Genomic DNA, 22,976 nt, shown 5'->3' on the forward strand with positions numbered 1-22,976 from the left:
GTATTAGAGAGGTTAAAAAAGAAAGAAAGAAAAAGATGAGAAAATGAAACAGACTGCAATGAAACAGGTTTGCAATGCCAAACTCTTTTTTTTTTAAAGTAATATTTCATTGTTTTTTCCAGGCTATTATTAAGAGTGTATATGACATCTAAATAGATTGCAGGAGCCCAGTCCCAATACATCATTATCACTAATATATATTTAATAGTAGACATAAAGATTGTTCTGGTCCAAAATGGCAATATGCATCTTTTACACATACACACTTTTTTTTTTTTTAAGTTTTGCTCTTTCTTTCTTTTTTTTTTTTTTTAAAGATTTATTTATTTATTTTAGAGACAGAGCAAGAGAGGTGCCTGGGTGGCTTAGTCGGCTAAGTGTCTGCCTTTGGCTCAGGTCATGATCTCAGGGTCCTGGGATCAAGCCCCACATCAGGCTCTCTGCTCAGTGGGGAGCCCACTTCTCCCTCTCCCTCTATTGCTCCCTGTGCTTGTGCATGCTCTCTCTCTGTCAAATAAAATCTTGAAAAAAAAGAGAGAGTGAGAGCAAGAGCATGTGGGGGGAGGGGCAGAGGGAGGAGAGGGAACCCAAGAAGACTCCACACTGAGCACAGAGCCTGACGTGGGGCTTGATCCCAGGACCCTGAACTCATGACCTGAGTCGAGATCAAGAGTCAGACACTTAACCGACTATGCCACCCAGGCACCCCCCCACACACCTTTTTCAAGAAAAAGAAAAGACTTTAAAATTGTATATACTTGGCTAATAGCCAGCTACCAATCTCTTGTATCTCTTCTCTGATTAACACACTTTCATACATTATTTCCAGTTCTTCCACTTGAATCGTTGTCCATTCTCCACCTCACTATCCCAATACTGCCCAAACAGTTCCAGAGAAACCAGAGAACTAGTAGAAAAAAAGTACATTTGGTTATTTCAGGACATGGCACACATTGGTAGTGTCTACTTATTAGCCAGAAAACTGGATCCATTGCTTGTGAGAACTCCTCGCATGCTCAGAGACTGCTGACCTCAACATAAGACAAAGCAAAATGAAGCCTCAACCACTCTGCTTCTCAATTTGTTTGAGAAGCTAGAATTACTTCTAAAGTTCCCAAATAAACAGAAATCATTATAATTATGAATAATTAAAATGCTAAACTCAAGAGGGCACTCAACATTCATTACTTTGCAGAACTCATCCCCTAAGGGTAGTACCTTCAATTAGTTCAGTTTTTACAACAGAAGAAAAATGAGACAATCAGTAATTGCAGGTATTTAGCGCAAGGAACAAAACAAGCTAACTTGCCTTTAAATCAATCTTTCTCAGCCAGCAGAGGCACTGCTCTCTTTTGGATTTTTAATGTTTATACTAATTCCAGGATACAGAAAAGCAATAGATGGCAGGATAGCACAAAAATGTACCGGCCTCAAAGTGCTAAGGAGAAGCACTTCAGCTTTATTCACTATTTGGAATAGGTTAAAGTAGAAGGTATCATATAACAATAAATAGTTTTAAAAGAGAATCTTTTAAAAGATATTTTATAAAATTTATCGATATATTTACTCAACCTACAAATGTTTATTAAGCACTTAACCATGCATCATGGTTTATGCTAAGTGATAGTTATACTGCAGAACAAAAACTAGCCGGTGGTTATTTTTTTAAACATATATAAATTACCATACAGAAATCTGAACACAGCAATATATTTTTATATTCTTACAAATATAAAGTTTGGAGTATATAGCTACTATATAGAAAATGAAGCTATCCAAAGCGTTATTTCTCATTATTCTTGAAGTTGTAATAAATTATTTTAATTTAAAAAATTAAATCACAAATTATTCAGATTTTTCTTCCTCAGAGCCTCCTCTATAAAAAGTATAATTTTTTTCTTACAAAATATATCCATTTTTTTTTGCAGTAATAAATGCTATTACAATGATTAGGGTTTTTCTTAGATGTTTATAGAACTAAAATATATGTCATGTTGGAAATGGTTTAGCAAAGAGTAGCTACAGTTTTGTATCTAAGAGACTGGAGCAAAGCAGATTTTTTTTTGCCTGAGTCAATTTCAAATTGACAACAATGACCCAGGAAAGGGTTGTCTTTTACTAGCTGCCACTTTGGGGAGATACATTTTGTCTTTCATTTAAGTAGAGGAAAGAATTCATTAGAAATGTGGTGCAAATAGATTCAGAATGATAAATCTCAAGTTACCAATTCCACTTTTAATGATTAGTTGCCTGAGTCTTGTATTTAATTAAAATGGTTATTTTAAATGCTTATATTTAATTTACACATAATTAGCTAAACCTCAATGATACTGCTTCATCCATTTTGAAATTAATTAATTTATAAAATAGCTCAAAAAGTGCTGTAAAATTTTAATATTAAGATAAATCAGGATTCCTCTGCATCTTGTGCTGGTTTCAGTTGTAACTCACAATGAGCCGCTGGTAGTAGGCATGACTGCAGGGTATCCAGAATGGCTAATATGTAGTAGAACCCAATACTGATATGTCATTGACGTTTCCTTTGTTACATATGATATGTATTGTAACCTCGTAGGTACTAACAGTCTGTATCACCAAGGATATGATTGTTTTAACTTTAAAGGGATCTAAACTTTATAAACTAATTTTGGCTTTAATACATTTAGGAGAAACCACTGTTTTTAGCAAATGATTCGTAAGTGTGTAACAACTGGTGTTAAAAAAAAGCCTTCGAGTCCGTGTGATAATGGAACTAGAACGTGTTTTCAAGGAAATGTTCTGACTTTCACCTCTCTTTATTTATTTATTTTTAAAGATTTTATTTATTTATTTGACAGAGAGAGAGAGACAGCGAGAGAGGGAACACAAGCAGGGGGAGTGGGAGAGGGAGAAGCAGGCTCTCCGTGGAGCAGGGAGCCCGATGCGGGGCTCGATCCCAGGACTCTGGGATCATGACCTGAGCTGAAGGCAGACGCTTAACGACTGAGCCACCCAGGTGCCCCTTTAACTTCTCTTTAAACACACAACATTGTTTATATACCTAGGAACCATGAGGGAGCAGGTTTGGGAACTTTAGAAATAATTCTAGCTTCTCAAACATATTCGCTTACAGAATATGAGGAAATTCTAACCACCCACACTAACCATTGTTTCCTGGTACAGTGAAGAACTACGTCCATGAATATCCTATTCCTCTGTGTGCTGTGCTAAGCTGTGCAAATTTGTCTATTAATGATAGTGCTACCATTTATTAGTTACTAAATATGTGTTAGCACTGACCTAAATGCCTCATGAGCTGGTATCATTAGGCCCATTTTATAGGTGAACAAAGTGAGGCCAAGGGAGTCGAAGGCACCTGCCAAGGGCCACGTAATTAGTAGTGATGGGGTGGGTGCAAAACCTCACTCTATAGCTCTGCACCTCACTGTCCCAGCTCGCCAACTAAGAGCTCTAAAGGAGGCATTTTCAGTTGTGAGATGCTTACAACCACCACCACTACCAGAACAAAATACCTCTCCCTTGCAATAGTAGTGTGAATTAATTAAAAGATGAAGGCAACACATTTGGCTCAGCTATTAGGAATTAAAATCTATTGCTCCCAGTATTAGTCATCTCTTACATCCATATACACAGAAGTTTCTAGTATTTTATTAAAACCTGGTCTGGGCCTCCTACTCTCCAATGAACCCTTCTAGTGGGGGAATCTGTTCCTGCCATTCTCTGATATTAGCTCAAACCTTTTGCATCCCCTCCCACCCTTGAGGAATTTTAATTCTGAGCAGGCTCAGCTTACACATGAAATGAAGTTACATAGAATGTTTCTCTTCTTTTCACACTAGTACAATTATGTGGCATTCCAGGATGCCTTGAGCTGTACCGTATCTCAATTACCTCAACTGCCATCTGTTTCTACTTCTTTCAGCCCTTCTCCCTGGTACCCTAAACAATGAATGATATTCCCACTCCAGAGCCAGACTTAGTGCATTCTCTGCCAAGGATGTGTGTAACATATACAGATATCCCTCCTATTTCAATAAGACGATATGAGGTTTGATCAAAGCCAATTATCTATTGATTTTCAGTTTAACATTCCAACTATCCACCATTATCTTAATTCTGGAAATCCTCAGAAGACCCAAAGCATTGGATGCATCACAAATGAATCATAATGGGGAAGTACTATTTGAAGAATGAGGAGGGGGAGACATACAGGCGCATCTGCTTTGTCAATCTTGCTAAGGCCTTCAAATGCCATCTGTTTTCCATTCTTTTCTGGCTACCGTCTTTCCCTAGGTTAAAAGATTTTAAAATGCGGAAAAAAACCTTGAAAACAAGTTTGAGATTTTAATTCTGTATTTCATCTGCCGAAGAGAGAACTACAGTTAGCCTCAGCAAGTGTTCCTAATAGATAAAGGAGTTGCTGCTTCACATATAATTACATTGAGTCTAACAGTAGACATAGCAAACCATATCATCTTCATACAATCAGAAGTGCTAGTAAGTCTGAAAGGCATCCATTTTGAGGAGGATCTAAGCTACTTTTATTTTACTTCAAATAAGGGTTATCATGGAATAAAACTGATAATTCTTTGGGGGAACAATTTTTGGAATATTAAAAAAAGTATGAAAGGTAAATGAAACTGATGGTTGTGAATGGCAGTTAAGTTCAGGCATTTTGTGTTCTTTTGTGTTTGCTCTGGAATGTTAAACAGGTCGGGTTCTTTGTAAAAGAAAACATTTTATTCAGAACATTCTCCCATGAAAGCCCTCTTTGACAAAGTGTCATTTTTTGATATATTAGTACATGTCTGTCCACATTTTATATTCAAAAAAGGCAAGCAATGTTTTAACAACTTTTGACAAGCGTAGGGAATTAAACTTGCACAGAATCGACTCAAAGTGTAATGCTATAGCCTGTTACATTTTCTATTTTGTACTTCTTCCTGGCAGACCACAACATTTTTAATTATATCAATTTCTGGTTGAAAAAAAATGCAGAGAAATTAAAGGTGTGTAATTAGAATAGGAAACATTTAAGTCATCAATAAAATATGTTTTAAGCATAAAATTCAAAATGTGTTGAGAAAAAGAGCTACAGAAACAGTAGTCAGTGAGTTATAAATATGTAACAGGAGCTAAGTCAAAGAATTTTCTAGAAAACTAGCCAAGGAATCTCAAGAAATTCAGTTACCTCTTAATTACACATAGAGCTTTCCTACCCGTTCATAAATTTCAAAATGAAATCATCTTTTGTTTTTTGGCAATGCAGGCTCTCCCTACTGAAAACTTCTCTTGGATACCCAAGGGCACCTCAAGGCAACAAATTGCCCTTCATCCTGTGTCCCTCTGACTATGACCCTGCACGACTGCTCTCTGGCCTCTTCTGTCTCTCCTCCACCCTTGCTCATTCATTCATCTAGAGCTTCTGCTAATTCCCTGCATATGTCGTGTTCTTGCTCCTCTGCCTACATCACTAACCCAACTGGCTTGACTAATTTCCCCTCTTGCTTTTTGATCTCAGCTTAGAGGTTACTTTCCTCAGGAGGATTTCTCCGATAATTCTCTAAGTGTCTTTTCTCTAGATCCGGTAGAACCCTGTTCTCTCCAATCTAAGTCCCTGTCATACAGTGATGTCACCGCCTCCTTATTTCCCTGGATGGTCAACAGACTGGAAGCTCCAGGAAGGCTAAGGCCATGTCTATCTTGTTTACCGTTGAATCTCTACTGCTTAGACAAGTGCTTGGGATATTCTAGATGCTCTCAAACACTTTGTTAAACAGTTTAATGAATCATTTGAGTGAAAGGTTCATATATGACCAATATATACTTTTTCCCTTTTGGTGATAATACACATTGTTAAATATAACTACTTTTAAATATATATTAGTTTATTTGAGTTGGCACATGTTAACGTTAATGTTCCCATTTGATGATGTCATCTAGCTGGAAAAACAAGTTTCACATTTTGGTCCAAGGGTTTTTTTATACCACTTTTCTCTACACAGAAAGTACAAGGTGGGTAAGCTCTGTTAAGCTCTGGAATGCCATGCTTGGACTTGAGTTTAAGATACAGACTTCTAATGGCAAACATAAGGGTAAACTGAAAGGGGACAGAAAGGATTTATGAAAAATAATGTATAACATCTGAAAGAACAGAAGGTCTTGCTTTATATCGCTGTGTCATTATGATGTGGTAACTTCTGGGGGTGGGGGTGCTGTGACTGGAAAAGGAGAATAAAGTCAGGACCTATTAGTGAGTCAGGGGAATGGAGCTGGAGGAAGAGAGCATCTTATGAATATTGTTATTAGATAATCAAGAGCTGTAATAATCAATATTCTCTTGAAAGGACCTTAAATCTAATGAAGCAGCCATGGATAACTAAATTATGATTATGACAAATTCAGGGAATTGGTTCAGGGTTCTTTGCATCCAAAATTCAAATAAGTAATCAAAGTGAAATTGCATTAGCTGACCTCCTCAAACCACCTCTGAAATACAGGAGGCATTTATTAAGAATACCCCAACCAAATAAAAGCATGACATAAGTGCTTCCATATTTCACAAATGCCTTTGGCTAACGGGGAGGGTGGATGGAGTTGGGGGTGGGTGGGCGGGTATGAGGGGAAGGACACAGAATGAAGAGAAGGAGCTCTTGCAAAAGATAAGTGGAACTCTTATTTTTTAAAATTGTCACAGCAGTACTTCTCTTAAGTCAAGATTAAAAATACGACGAGCTTATGGAATGTTATCTTCTACGGCAAAAGTTATATAAAACAATTTTTATTCCCATATAAATTACTTAACATGGGTGCCACTGGTTTTACAGATTAACGTTGGCACCGCTGGGCCATCATATATAAAAGAGTCTTTCCCTGTATTTTTTAGCCTTCAGCCTTCAGTATTTCTTTGTCTCTTTAGTAAATTCTTATTTCTTATTTTGCAATATATTGTAATAGTTCACCATTGAGTTGTTTTCACTGGCTCCCTTCGGCGCTTCCTGGGGCCATCATGTGAATGGTAGCAGCAAACAATTTCAAGGACAATAACAATGATGAATAAATTAAAGCACAGTGCATATAGTCCCCATCAAAGAGCTACATTTGTTTTCCTGAACTGTATTTTCATCTCAAGGACTCCCCCCCCACCCCTTCATCTCTTTCCAAAATGCTTCTTTATAGCAATTCTCATTTCAAATGGGTGCTTCAAATTGATTCTGAGGAATTTAAGTTCTCCACACTCTTTTCTGGCAATATGCTTTTTATCAGATCAGCAAAAACAATGTGAAAACACCTGTCACAGTAATTTCAAATGTCTATCATCTACCAAATTACCCATAAATGATCTAGGGTTGCAAGGTGGTCCTTGAATGAAGGACTTTTTCAAGAGATACTGCTGAACTGATACTGCTGAAAATATAAACGGGGACATTGCAAGAAAAAGCCACTTGTAGCATTTGTGGAAACTTACAGCTTTTATTTTTATCTTTAATCAGAACCAAGAGAACATATCTGAAAGAACTAATTTGCTTTTCATTCACACAGAGCATTATATATACATGCACGCCTACGCTCAGGTATAGACATCATTCACCAATCAAGTAAACTCCACAGGGCTGTGGCTAGAAATGGGAGTCAGACTGGCAACAAAGCATTTCCTGAAGGCCTACCCAGGGTAAATGACAAAACATCTACACCTTACCCCCGCCTCCCACCAAAACAAAGAAAGGTATAATTGTTGAATATGTACAGGCTTTTTTTTTTTTACAGCACAGAGAAAGGCTCTGGGTTATACATCTATTTTTCATTTCGACATACCAACTATTTTCTGAGGTCTTAACTTGCATGGTAGTTGCTCTCAAGAACTGGTATGCTTCGAGGTGATTCTACAGTGCAGCCAGAGTTGAGAATCCTGCTCTTAAGCCTTCCGCTCTGCAATTTGGTGACAAACTCCCTTCCCATTTTCGTTCCAGTCATCTGTGCGCATCTGCATTTTCCTTTCAACCAAGAATGCCCTTCACCAGGGTTTGAATGTTATATTTTCCTATCCCATCCCACCTTCTGTGCTCAGAACTTGCAATGCAAATTTACTGTAGTTTGAATGGGAGGTATTATACATTTTAACATCCAGATTTAAAGAAACAAGTATGTATCAAAATAGTGTTTACATTTCTTATCTAAAAAAATAACACTTGCAATGGCTAGGTCTTTTGACATGGAGTTGTTCTTTTATAGGAAATATTATGGTATGAAGGGCAATGGAAAAACATACCCTTTTACTCTTGTAGATTCAGCATTATTTCAGACTTAAACTTACAGGAACATAAGGATGGTATATTATAATCCCTTAATATTCCTAAAGGTTTGACATTTTTAAAGAGTGTATATAATATTCAGGTGGGGCTCAAATGAATCTAACCATCCTGCTGCTGTTTTGTAAAATGGTAGTGTAGGTAAGGAGAGCAATATCCAACCCTCAAAAGGCAATAAAGAACACTCTTAAATGTGCCTTATTTCTAACTATGGTGACACATTATAGTGCTCTTTGTCAGCACTTTATTGGTTTTACAAGAATGAAAACAAATACTGAGGTCTTTACTCTGAAATCCATTTCTAGAATTTATCTTACTAACAAAGGACTTAGTCCTGCGAGAGGTGTTCTAGTTATAAAAGAGGAGCTTCTCTTAGTAAGAGTTTATTTGCTATTTGAAGGGCTATCTTTATTCGGCAATATTAATTTATAAGTGTGCATTAAATGCAACAAACTCTAAAATCATACCTTTCCATGATCCATGTGATAAACCAAACAGAAGAGACTTACTGAAATAACCTTACTTTTCTATTGTGGGCAAAACTGGTACACATATGCGTTTACAGGGGAAGAAGAAAAGAAATCCCAAACTTTTTTATTTTATTTTTTTTTAAAGATTTTATTTATTTATTTGAGAGAGAGAGTGAGAGAGAGAAAGAGCACAAGAGGGGGGAGCGGGAGAGGGAGAAGCAGACTCCCCGCTGAGCAGGGAGCCCGATGCGGGACTCGATCCTGGGACTCCAGGATCATGACCTGAGCCGAAGGCAGTTGCTTAACCAACTGAGCCACCCAGGCGCCCTCCCAAACTTTTTTAAACATGGGAAGAGTTTTGGACTAAGTCCAATTTGTTTTCAGCATTGTTTCTAGTGGTTCTTTATTGACCACGATTGTGTATTCATCGAAGTTTCACAAAAACACTTACTCTTACTTTTCCCTTTCTTTTATTTAGGCATAAAATGATGGGCAGCTTATCTCAGCGCTTCCCTTAGCTGTTTTGATTTTGGATTGTGTATACATGAACTCAGGTTGCCTCAAAATAATAAAGGAAAATAAGGCACACTTCCAAAGCAACAAAAGAACAACCTATTTCACTACACTGTTATTGTGGAGAAATGTCTTGGAGAATGCGTTTTTTAGATATGAGAAATGGTTTATTAATTGTAACCAAATCCATTCTCCAATCAGCCCTGCAGAGGGATGACAAAGAGTGAAAAACACAACAAATAACATGGTAAATGGCCACCAAACAAAACAAAATCCACTCTGCAATTATTTATGAGCCCAAGGTCTCCACATTTTAGTTTGCTTTCTGAATCAGGAGGGAAAGATGAATATAAAAAAAGAGATCACACATACACCCCAAGACTAAGGAGTTTCCCAAAACTGTCTTACACAGACTTCCACAAATGTTGAGAAGGGGAGCTGGGAACACAAAGGGGCCCTTTTCAGAAAGTATCATTGTGAAGCTTTAATTTCCCAAATTGTTTAAAAATCTGTTTTCCTCCCTGCCAGGCTGAAATTTTTTCAGAAACAAGATTCAGAAGAGCAAATGAAACATTATGGGACAATGGATAGATCAAGGTATACTTCTTTCTAGGACAAGAATGCTGTCTTCATATAAAGCCTGTCTTTTTAAAGGGGAGAGATGAAGGAGAAGAAAAGCTTTTAGAGAATAAGGGTGACAAGATGCCATGTCAATATGAGTCCTTCGTGCATTTTTGAAAAAGAAATGAGCAATATTTATCATACCTGTGACAAGCTATTTGGCAGCATATGTTTCCTTTGTCTCTTTTTACATATATTTAGCCATTCCCCGAACTGTGTGAGTTGCCCAGAACAAGACCTTTTTGTATGTAGGACATGGCTGGGGACTCAGGAGCCTGCCAAGTTCAGGTTCTTGTCATTAGACTCATTAACTATCTAGAACATAAGCTCCATGAGGGTAGGGTTTTTTTTTTTTTCTTCCTGTTTTGCTCACTGCTCTATTTCTGGCACCTATAATCTTGCCTGGCAGATAGTACGTATGCAGTAAATCTTTGGAGTATGAACAAATGAATGTAGACCAGTTTAGACCCCAAATTCTCTGGCCTTTGGCTACTACACATAGTTGCCAATTCATAAAGATGTTAGCCTGCACTAACATTATGCTAAATACTAATCATTTAATTCTCACAACGGCTACGTGATAAAAGCATTATTATCTCCATACTAGAGGTACTAGAATTGGAATAAGTTAGTTAAGTAACTTGCTTAAAGTCTTGCAACTTATGGAAGGTAGAGAAAAATAAGTTAACCTAGTTAAGTCCAAAGCCGAAGCTCTCACTCATTATGCCAAATCCTGCTTCAATGCTCCTCAGTGGATGACTCTGCCCCATGCAGTCTCAGTCTTGCCTTTATTCCGATCCCTGCTCTTACCTAAACTCTGCTCTAACTCTGGTCTTGGGATCCTGCACTGGGCCTGGTGCAGGCTTTGCTTCAACATTCCAATCTCCGCAGTACACTACTGTGGTGTTGTCTTAGCTCAGGCTGCCACAACAAAATCCCACAGACTGAGTGGCTGAAACAATTTGTTGTCTTACCGTTCTGGGTGCTGAAAGTCTGAGATCATGGTGCCAGCACAGTCAGGTTCCGGTGAGACTCTCTCTTCCTGGCTCGCAGACAGCTGCCTTCTTACTGTGTGCTCACATGGTCTTTCCTGGGTGCATGCATGTGGAGAGAGAGAGATCTTCCTCTCTCTTCATGTAAGGCCACCAATCCTACTGGATTAGGACCCTTATCCTTATGACCTCATTTAACTTTAATTACCTCCTAAAAGTTCTATCTCCAAATACCATCACACTGGGGGCTAGTGTTTCAAATTATGAATTTATGAGGGATACAATCCAGTCCACAGCAAGTGCCCTGAGTTAAACTATTCGGGACAGTAACAACCAAATACACTCCATTTCCCTGCTTTGAATCACATGATTCACTGTCATACTTGCAGGAATAACTCTTTTCTCACCTTTTCTGTTCTTGCTATGCTTACCTCAGTAATCTAGAGAATAAATATGCATATTTCAGTCAAATATGTATTGGATTTGAAGAACTGTTCAAATTCAAGTCATGCAATCTTCCAACAATAATCCTTTGGGGGCTCCTTGACCTTTCCAGAGTCTTCCAGAGCATTACAGAAGAAAACACAGACATGGGGTCATACATCTGAGTGCTAACCCTCCTTCTGGCTGATTGACAGAGAGAACATGGTAAAATTCACAAAAATATATATTTGAAAATTACTGTTTAATCTACTGAATCATAGATACTTCCTGCTTCCCAAAGGGAAATTTCATAGATATCATGTGGCCTAATATCGTGTCTAATGCTCATCATATCGATGTGCTATTTTCCTTCGTATCACTGAGAATCTGTTTTGAGTGGACAATGATCACAGGGTCAATACAACCCTAAATACAATCCTAAATGTTCTTTGGGATATCCTGAGTATTTCTTGGAATTTTCCAATCGGATCTCAGAATCAGAAATCATATTCTAACCTAATTATTACAAAGCTTCCTTACTACAGGAAAAAAAAAAGAAGCCTTCAACAGTCTCTCTTTGGTAACAATAGCCTTGTTCTCTGAACTTGTAGTCAGCTTCTATTGGAGTGGCAGGGAATCCTTTAGAAGAGTACAAGTACATGGTGTCAGGACCCCAGCAAGATTTCAAAATGCTGTTGTAGATCTGACTACGGTAGACATGACTAACATGTGAGTCCTGGCGCAGCAGTGTGAACATTTTAAAAAAGAGCTTTCTTGTTTTGGTAAAACAAGCATTCTTCTTTCAGGGAATTCAGGGGTCTGACTGTGTGTGTGTGTGTGTGAGTGATATGCACATGCTGTCTTAAATTACAAGGTTCCTCTGGAGGGAAGATACTTCTTTATATGTTTCATTAGCATATACTTCTTTATATAATGTTTCATTAGCATAAGAAAACAATAGTATGTTCTCTACATATGATTAAAACTATTAAAATATAAGTATCCACAGTAAATGCAAAGCCATTATTTAAAACAGGATGAGAATGTGTGCAAGTCATATTTACTGCAGTATTTATAGGCATTCCTTGGAAATATTGTAACAAGTTATCACCATTAGATTTTCACATAATTACTGATGAATATAAAATTTAAATTATTTATTTTATAAAGAAGAGACTGATCATCCCTAAGCTGCTATCAGGTACTAAATTTAGACAATAATGCAAAATTCAAATAGAAAAAGTAATTATTTTTTGCAATGTTTTCTTTCATCATTGCACAAAGAAAATAAAGTTTTCTATTGTTGGGCAACACTATGTTAATTAGTTTAATTTGTTTAATTTAATTTCAGCTTCTCTAACAGGCCAAGCTATATATTTTTCTATAATTGTAGAGAAGAGTTTCTAGATAAGAAACTTGGAGATCTGAGTTCTTGCTTTAACTCTGGCATTAGATAATTTTGAGAGCTGGGGCAGACTGCTTACCCTTCTGGAGTCTGCGTTTTCCTGGCTGCAAAAGAAGAATAGACGAGTTCTGACATCCTCACAGGTTCTCCTGGTCTGTGGCTCCAGGTGGTTATTCCTGTTACTAGGGCCAATAAAGTTAACCTCCATGAACAGAGAAAATAGTGAAGGTTATTCCAGGTGAATATTACCCTTCACGTGGTCACAGTGGCTAACCTTGCCATCATTAAACAGAATGCTCCAGGTGGCATCTCGCAGTTAGTGACTCTAGCCCAACAGATGCCACGTTGGATGGTTCCTTACTCTTTTCTGAAGTTCATGACTCATAATGATCTTTCACCAACTACTGGGGATGGCACAGACCTCATTAAGAATGGGCACCTTCCCATCCTTTCAGGATTCATACAAGATTAAACAAGAAATTTAGGTCATAGCATTTAGCACAATTGGTAGGTAGAGTTACACATCTATGTAATTGTATCCTACCCCTCTTTAGGGTGTAAATTCCAAGACAACTAAGACTAGGCTGTTTTGTTTTTTTTTTTTAATTTGGTCTTTATTTTTTCAAGGTGACAAATGAACGTATCTTAAAGAGACAGCTGTATGGGGCTTGTTAGGGAAGACAGCCACTCTCTGCCCACTCCAATGCCATTTTCACCTCCTCTAAAACAACTACTTTCAATTCTTCCAGCTGAATATTTTGGCATTTTTTTGGCTAGTTTTGTAAATATCATGCTTATATTACTTTCTCTTGAATTTTTAGTTTTAAGCATTGAATAATGCGTTCCCTCTTGGAACAGAAGGCTTTGGTTCTCCTTCACACTCCTCCACTACACTGACCCCATGAACTCTTACCACACAAACACTGTGAGCCCATTCTCCCAACACAGACCAACCGTGATTATTATGAGTTTTATCATGAATTATTATTATGGATTATTATGGATTCTCAGTTGAGTCATGGAGTATACTATTTTCATGCCCCCCTTTACACAAGTCCTGACTCTGACGGAGTTAGTAATTCTCTTGTTTCGTTTTCAATAGTTTATGACTCTTTCAATCCTAACTCTTTTCTAATTGTGCAAATCTCTCCATATGTTTAAGTATATTAGGTGTTCTGTCAATTTTCCTCTTTTGGAGAAATCTTTTGGAGACTTCTGCCTGGTTTCATTCTAAACAAGTTGCTGCACAGATGTATCCTGGAATTTCCAAAGTTCTGTTTTGGATTATTCCTGATTCTGTAAATACTTTGTATCCTACTTTGTTTGTTTCTCTCTTCTTTGGTGAAGTACATCCTGCAAAGGCTTTTTACGAAAAGGTACATGTAAGGTAGAGTTTCTTGAATCTTGTATATTTAAAAGTATGATATTGTGAGGTGTGCCTATCCTCACAAATAATCAACAGGGCCACTTGCTATAGATCCTAGATTAGAAATGATTCTTCTAATATTTGAAGGCACTTAGTGTCTTCTAGCTACCCAGTATTGCTGATGAGAGGTTTGATACTATTTGGATACTTTATCCAATCTATGAAATCTGTATTTTTGCTTTGGAATTTCTTAGGATTTTTCTTTGTCCCCAGTGTTATAAAACATCCCAATGAATGTGGTTTATTTTTATTCACTGTGCTAGGCACCCCATGGCCCTCTCAGTGGGGAAACTCATGTTAATTCTGAGAATTTTCCTTTGATGATTTTTCCCCTTCATTTAATTTTTTTTCTCATATGAGGAATTCTTATTATTCAGAAGTAGAATCCTTAGACTAATTTTAAAAAATCTCTCATATTGTCCATCTCTTTCATCTTTTTGCTATATTTGCTGGGAAAATGCCTCAGTGTTACCTTCCAATCCTTTATTTTAGTTTTTCATGTCTGCTATTATAATTTTAACTTCCAGGCATGTTTTTTTGGTTTTCTCTGAAAGTGCCTGTTCTATAAAGCACACTCTTCTCATTAAAATGAGGCAAAATCTTTTCTTATCTCTTCATATAGTCTCTGTTTCCTGCAAGGTATTTCTGTCTGTTTTTGGTCTGTATGTCAAATTAGATGCCTTCCATAAAACATGTGTTGATCCATTGTTGTCTACTCACAATTATGAGTGAAGAGCTTGTGAGCCTACAGGAACTGGTCAATTACACTCATTACTCTAGGGTGACCTGGCTAGTCTATTTCCTTAAGGAATCTCTGATCTTTGTTTCCTTTGGTCTTTTATTTCTGGAATGACCAAATTACCCAAAGACTCTTCAGACAGCTTTCTTGGAGAAATCTGATTGCCAGGGTTCTGTAAGTCCAGTGACCGAGGCTCTGAGATCTATGTGAACTCTCACTTAAATCCATTATTTTTAGTGTGGTATTGCTGTTCTCTCTTCCCCCTGAGGTTCCCAAGTTCATGGACTCTCTGTTTTGACTTAATCATGGAAAAAACTTCAGGGCTCCAACTGTATGTTCTAACTTCAGGGTTCCAACTGTATGGATGAATTGATGAATGGAGGGTATCCAGTGTTGCTTTTAGTCCATCTTCCTGTGATTAAGCTCATGTTCACTTCCCAATTCCAGAGATACCCACAGAGGCCATTTCCTGAGCCTTTGGGAGTGCTTTGGTGGAAACTGCATTGTTTCTAGCCTTTGCCCACTGCTGGTTTTAGGATTCAGCATTTTTGGTCTTGCTAAATCAGTTTCTATGTCTACATCTACTTTCAGCTTAAATGATTTGTTGTTTTTGTCTCATATCCCATGCTTTTGTCCTTATACATGGGTGCCTTTAAAATAATTCTTTTTCAGTTGTTTCATTGGGGTTTGGAAGGTAGTTAATACACCATAACTACTATGGTCACCATGGCATACTCATCAGAGAGTACAGTGCTTGGTACTTAGAAAGTTTCTTATAAATACCTGCCGACTAAGTGAAGGAATCATCACCATGTGTAATTTTTTTCAACCTCCTCATATAAATAAGGCCCTACCAGTTGAATAAATTCTCTGTATTTGTCCCATGCAGATGTCTCCAAATATTGTGAGGTATTAAATATTTGTTGCTATCCTAACATAAAACCATGTATGGAGCTCTTTGGTCTCCTAGAACATTGATCACTGCAGTGAAGATATTATTTTGGGGAGCTAATGCACCATCTAGACCAGAACTGAATACCAGTCTCCAATAATCACAAAGAATTCTGGGGCTGATATTGCCATCTGTCCTGGTTTCCACTTAACATGTATATTAGTTGTTTGAATAGATTCTTGGATGGTGAAGGTCACTTTATTGCTGCCCTTTGAGTATGGGGTCATCATGAATAACCTCCAACTGCAGCTGTGGCCAAAGAGAAAATGACTTCACAACTGTTGACAAATGCTCTTGGTACAGACCTAATGGTGGTCTAATCACATTAAATATAGAAAATACAAGACAAAGGAAAACATGGACTTACAAAAGGATCCCACTGCATACATCCTGACATGTTTTCTTCCCCTGAAAAGAAGTTCTTCAAAATGCATATTCCATGTACTTGGGTGTTCCCTCTTTGGCTCCCCCTCTGTATGTTATTTTCAGTTACAAAGCAATAGTTATGATAAAGTGAAAATATCCTTAAAATTGATCATTATTGTCCTTCAATTCTGCCTTGTTGGTCATTAACACATACTATACATACTATACATACTTGTTTTTGTTAGAGTGATCCTTAAATAGGCAGCCTCAAACTGCATTTATTCATGCTGAAATAAATGTCATGTTTGGGAGAGAGAAAGACAATGTGAGAATCAAATTCAATGAGAATCAGTCTTGAGTAACTGCTAGGCTGTGAAAAATAAAACAATGGATGCTGGCTCACAGCAGAGCCTTTTCTCCATTTTCATGCCAGCACTAGGTAGAGTGTGGGGAATCCTCAGCATGCAGCCCTGCTCCGTCAAACACCCACTCACTCCAGGACCTCCAGCACCAAAAGCTGGGGCTTCACAGTTACTCTGTGATTTGTGTGAAGGGGACAATTTTTGGAGGAAAAGCTTGGCCCTGCCACAGTGGTCAGCCGGCCCACCTCCCCTCTAGGCTCCTGTAACCATCTCTGAGGCATGCTCTCTGAATAGGACCCCTTAATTTCTGTGAGCAAAATGTAACTCTGTTTCCATTTGGTTATCATAAAAGCACATGTATCTTTGCAAGAGGCGCTTAAATTTAAGTTTCTTCCAAAGGTCGAAACCTTGAAGTCTGTTGGCAAATTCTTCCCCAAAACAAAAGGTGGCATATAATTTTCAATATCTTCTAGAAACAGTTATCTGTTCTTCAAGAGAAAAAACATTTTTTCTGGTACTAAATTCAAAACTGAAGTTTGTCATGTAGTCCTTATATAAGAAATAACAGAAATAAAAATGAATATTAAATAACACAATGGATATTATTTTGGATAAGGATTTTAAAACTTAGAGTAACGTTTTCCACCTTCAGTAAGTGCAGGGCACAGTATTATAACAATTTGTGAAGGAACTTTTGTTGATATCTAATGTATTCACATAGACTCCTCCATGGCTTGATGATAACTGCAAATACTCAGGTTCTGATCATGTGCCAGACACTGTTCTTAGCATTTACATACAGGAACTCATTTAATCCTCCTAGTTCCTGTAAGAGCTAGATACCTCTTATCATCCCATTCTACAGATGAGGGAACTATCTCACAGAGAGGCGAACATCTCGCCCAACATCACACTGTGAAGTGGCAAGAACACAAGGCTAAAACCCGTCTATCTAAGATACATTTCACTTTTTGAGACCTACGCTTTTTTTTAAAAAAAATGTATCACTTCTTTCAGCTAGGATTTTTTTGGGGAAGAAGTTGAATAGTGATAAATTCAAAATTAAACTCCAAGGCCAGAGCCTACGATCTCAGAATTCTAAAGTGTCAATTAAAAGTACAATACCCAGGGGCAAGGGTGACGTTCCATTTCTGAAAATTTAGGAGATTGCCTCTAGTCTCAGGAAGGGCCACACGTGATTCAGCTAGAAACCTCAGAGTTCTATAATTTGGGAAAAACTGGGCCGAGGGTTATAGCTTTTACCCTAGGATTACAAAGTAAAGAGAAATAAATAACTTTGATGTCAATAAAATATATATACTATCACAGTTTCTCTTTAACAAGTTATATCATGAAGGGCACCTGGGTGGCTCAGCTGGTGAAGCATCCAACTCTAGATTTTGGTTCAGGTCATGATCTCACGGGTTGTGGGTTGTAGCCCCACGTGGGGCTCTATGCTGAGCACGGAGTCTGCTTGTCCCTCTCCCTCTGCTCCTTCCTTGCTCTCTTCCTCTCTCTCTCAAATAAGTAAATAAATAAATAAATAAATACAATCTTCTTTAAAAAAGTTATATCACGAGCTTCTATGCCACAGAATATGATTTGATTATTTTTTGTCCCAACCATAGTTTCCATAGAAGGTTATTATATGTTAAGTTGTTTTTTCTTCCCCCCCCTTTTTAAAATTTAACTGATAGAATGGATGTATCTGCTTTTTTCCATTTCTTTTCTTTTTTTTTTATTTCCACATTCTATCTGCTAGCATCACAGCAGTATTAATGGAACCAGGATTAAGTGGCAAATGCCCTGCTTGCCCATTCATGAAACACACTGAATCAGCAAGCTCCTACTAATCACTAATGTGTGGGACAGTGGAGATCCAAGCTACCCACTTCCTGATTTAATCAGCTTTGTTGGAGGAGCAGACATACAAACAAGGTGCCTGTGTAGTATGGTACAGGGCTAAAAGAGAAACACAGATATATGGGGGGGAAGGGAGAATACGTGTGTGTGCACGTATGAGTCATAGGAGCTTCGATAAGGAAGGAAAACTACTCTCCTTGGAAAAGTCAGGAAGTCCTCAGAGATGAGGTGATATCTGAATCATATTTCGAAGGATAAGTAGCAAGTCCCAAGATGGTCCTGGTGAGCAAAGGTGTTATCGATAAAGGGAAAATCTCATGGAACCCAAGAGGTTGGTGTGTTGGGGGACTGCAGTGCTGGGGAATAAGCATGTGTATGAGGCAGTGTCACATGGAGCTAAGAAGGCAGACTCTGGCATCATTCTGTTGGTCGTGAACCCTGGAGCCGACCTTGGGCAAGTTCCTTATTAACTTCTCTGTGCCATGATTTCCTTATCTAGATAACAGGGGAAATAACAACACCTAAACTGTAGGGTTTGGGGCAGTTAAATGGGGTAAAGCCCTTAGTAAGTTCCTGGCACACAATAAACACTCAGAGATGTTAACCATTATTATTATTATTACCCCAAAGAGACAACTAATTCTTAAATAATTGATATCACTATTAAGGTGAAATTTCCTCCATATGTGTCTTCACACAAACAATAAGCAAAATAGATTATGTTTATAGATTCCCCTGGATAGGTCCTCTCTTCTCTAAATTAGAAAGCTACTCCTGGAAGGCAGCTTCCCAACTCAGGAATTATGAGTGGTGCCTGAACGGCTAGGTCACAGCTCACCTAGGCATTCAGATCTCCTAAATTATGAAGTCAAATGATGAAAGGGCACAAAAAATAAGTGCAAGAAACTCATACTGTCCCTAGATACCTTATGTATTTATTTTAGAAAGAGAAATGTATTTGTCGAGACATATAAAGTTTACCTTCTTTGGGGAGATGAATCATATTGAGAAGAACAAGTACTCATTTAAGCCAGATAACTCAGAAATCAACCCTCTAATTTTAATTGAATTTGATTTAGACATCTTACCCTTGCATTGACTAAATCTGGGCATTTGAATGGGAAAAAGACTTGACAAAATTCATTTTCTAAAGGCTGGCTCCTTCTACCTGAATCATATTAAATGATCACGATCACTTCAAGAGATATCATTGAGAGACACAGGAAAAGTTAGCAGGACACACAACATTTACATTTAGATTCCATATTTCATCGCTTTCCATGCTAAGTTTTAAGTCATTATAAGTTTAGAAAGCCACTAAGGAATGGCTGTTTGGATGACTTTAACAGGTTTAAATGGACCTATTCCTCTAAAGCCAAAATTTAGCAGAACAAAGTTCCCTAGTTTCCTAGATCAGGCCAATCTGTTTTTAGGATCTCCTATGTTTAGCTTGTGAGAAGGGGTTAAAGTGGGGTGAGCAAAGGAGTATAAGTATCTTTCCTACATCTGTCCTTCCACTGAGTGGGGCTTTTGTGACAGAACAAGACATTACATCCTTTAAGTAACTTCTTTTAGTGTATTCTTTCTTTGTATTTACTTTTTACTCTAAAATGGCAAATAGAAAATGTACTGCCCAAATTGCGATGATAAAGCCAAAGAATTAGGGAGTGGCCCTTTCGAAAATCTCCCTTCCTGGCCTACAGCTCAAATACTAGCATTTTCCTAGCACCTTTTAAAAGGCCAGGCTGAGACACCACAAAAAGACCCCAAATTCCATGGAACTGAGTGTCAGTCTATAAAGTGGCAGTCACTAGGTACAAATTTTAGTATGTGTGATGACAATACACTACTATATGAGTATTTTTTGAAGTTGCCTGTTTGTTTAATGGTGTTCTGAAAGATATATATATATATACATATATTTTTTTTTTTTAAAGAAGGGATTTAGTATCATTAGAAAGGAGAGAGTAAAGTCCTGGCAAATTTGTAAATGAAAAAGCATTTAACAAGAGGTAAGAGAGGACTAAATGAGGAAAAGTTTTTTTGAAGGGCAAACAAGTAAAGGTATAAGGTTTTTTTTGGTGGTTGTGGCCTTGAAAAGACAAGATAATTTTAGCTACAGGAGACAGCAGGGAAGCCCCAGGGCTCCAACCAGCTGGCCAAGAACCAACCATTTCTGGATGAAATGAGTTGGGACTTCTCTATTCTATGGAATATTCAGAGTTAATGGAGAAAGGTAGGAGGTAAGTTTAAGGGGCAATTAGCACCTTTTCCCCCACACATCAGCAGGGCTAATACAGCAAGTGATTGGTCAGTTGTATGAAGAAATCCAGGGACAGCTCTGAAAGTGCACAAAATTCAATGCACAATTAAGTAAATTAAGGAAATGACTGAGTTTACTTGGAAGCATTCTATATTTATTGTGGACTTTACTCTGCTTTGCAAATCATGCGGATTTAGAAAGAAATTTAGTAGAAATTAGAGATTAATGAAAATAGCAGCTACTTGGTACAATTCTTATTTTAAAGAAAATAAATGCATTAGTGAGGTAATTATGGGTTGTATACCTAATTCTCATGATGCCCTATGCCTGAGGACACCCATATTCCTGTCTATGACAAGTACAAGTATGCCTCCTTTCTCCAGGAGCAGTTACCTAGAGACTTAGTGCCCTCAAGCAGTGAATTGGCCTATAAAGCATTGCTGTATATATTTAACAAATATTTTACAGACTTAAAACATCAAGTGTGATTTCAAATAGATGCCTGCGTGCCTTTAAGATACAAAGCAACTATCCAGTAGTAGAATTGAGAAAATAGTGGTGGGGTAAAAAACATTAAAAAAATAAAATACTAATGCCATTATTACCAGAGTGATAAAATAGGAATATAGAATGTTTATATTTTAGCCAAACACATAAATATGAACACAAAAATAGCATAGCATGCACCAAAATAGGGGAAAAGAGCAACCTATCACATACCAAAATAAACAGGGAGAACAAGCAACAAATTAAAAATTCAAGTGCAAAAATGATCTAAGTTTGGCAACAATGGGCATGAAGAATGCAGGCACGGGATAAAGTATCATGACAAAATAAATGCACCCAGTCTTTCTGGAATTGGTCAGGTTTGTATTAGGTCAGCATGGCATTTTCCAGTGTGTTAATTTGAGCAATACTGGTCCTATGAGATACTCCATTAAAAAAAAAAAAGTTCTACGGTCAAGGAGATTTGACCATAGAGAAACTGACATTGTGAAATATTGCAAAACATATTTCTCCCCTGGAATTTTATAATGTACACAAGCAAATTAAAAGCCCTGAGATGTCCTATAGTAAAGAACTGTTTATTTTCATTTTATACCTAGAGCTCACCATCATAAGGACAAATAAAAATAAAAACCAGGAGAAAGAAAAGATGGCGGAGCAGTAGGGGACCCTATTTCAACTGGTCCCTGGAATTGAGCTAGATATCTACCAGACCACTCTGAGCACCCACAAAATCAGCCTGAGATGTAAGAAAATAGATCTGGATCTCTACAAACAGAATATTGCAGGTGGTTGGTTTCGAGGTACGAAATGGGGAGCCGTGATTCTGCGGGCAGATATCATATGATAAACAGCAGCAGGAGGGAGCCTGGCCGTGGGGATCCTACACCAGTGAGCGACAGCCTCGCATACTGGGGACAGGGCACAGACTTGCAGACCGGTAGCGGCGGGGAAAGGACTTTAGGGCAGCCCCTGGGACGGAAACCTGGAGCGGCAGGGTTGCACATGTGAACTGGGAGCGGCTGGTGGTTTTAGAAGCACAAAGGGCAGAGATGTGCCCTGACCTGGAGGCAGGACTGGGAGAGCTGCAGAGGGGCGCACAACCCAGGACGCTGAAGTTTATAGCAGCACGGACAGAAACAGAGACAGGGTGGCCTGGAAAGCTCACTGAAGAACAGACTGCGATCTCTCTGCTCTGATAACGAGGGTTGGAAATGATCTCTTCTGCTCTGACTCTCGGAAGAGACGCGGAAAGCCACCAGGGAAAGCCGTCAGAGAACAAAAGCCCCAATAAACTGATTCCCACTGAGCCTATCCCCAGCCACAGGGGGTAGGGCAACTCTGCCCAAACAGGGTTGCCTGAGTCAGCACGGCAGGCCCCTCTCCAGAAGACAGGCTGGGAAAACAAGAGGCCAGCAACCCTAAGGTCCCTAGAAAACAGGTGCATCTTGCTTGGATTCTGGTCAATAATTTGGACTCTATACATTCCCTCAACTACCCATCAACAGAATGACTAGGAGAAGGAACCCCCAAATTAGAAAAGACTCAGAGATTATGACTTATGTTGCAGATTTACAAATGGATGCAGATATAACCAAGATGTCGGAGATGGAATTCAGGCTAGCAATTGTGAAGACAATGGCTAGAATGGAGAAATCAATTAATGGCAACATAGAGTCTCTAAGGGCAGAAATGAAAGCTGAATTGGCAGAACTTAAAAATGCTATCAATGAGATCCAATCTAATCTAGATAATCTAACAGCTA

General features: G+C 38.1%; 1 protein-coding gene across 1 annotated transcript in view; it reads right to left on the reverse strand.

Moving 5' to 3' along the window:
• The window catches only part of LOC115944346 (heparan sulfate glucosamine 3-O-sulfotransferase 5), a 256,509-nt gene that overhangs the window by 103,811 nt on the left and 129,722 nt on the right, over window positions 1-22,976 (reverse strand). The window lies entirely within an intron of this gene.

This window comes from Leptonychotes weddellii, chromosome 8 (genome assembly GCF_054177405.1).
Source record: "Leptonychotes weddellii isolate Sample4059 chromosome 8, ASM5417740v2, whole genome shotgun sequence".
Taxonomy (NCBI): Eukaryota; Metazoa; Chordata; class Mammalia; order Carnivora; family Phocidae; genus Leptonychotes; species Leptonychotes weddellii.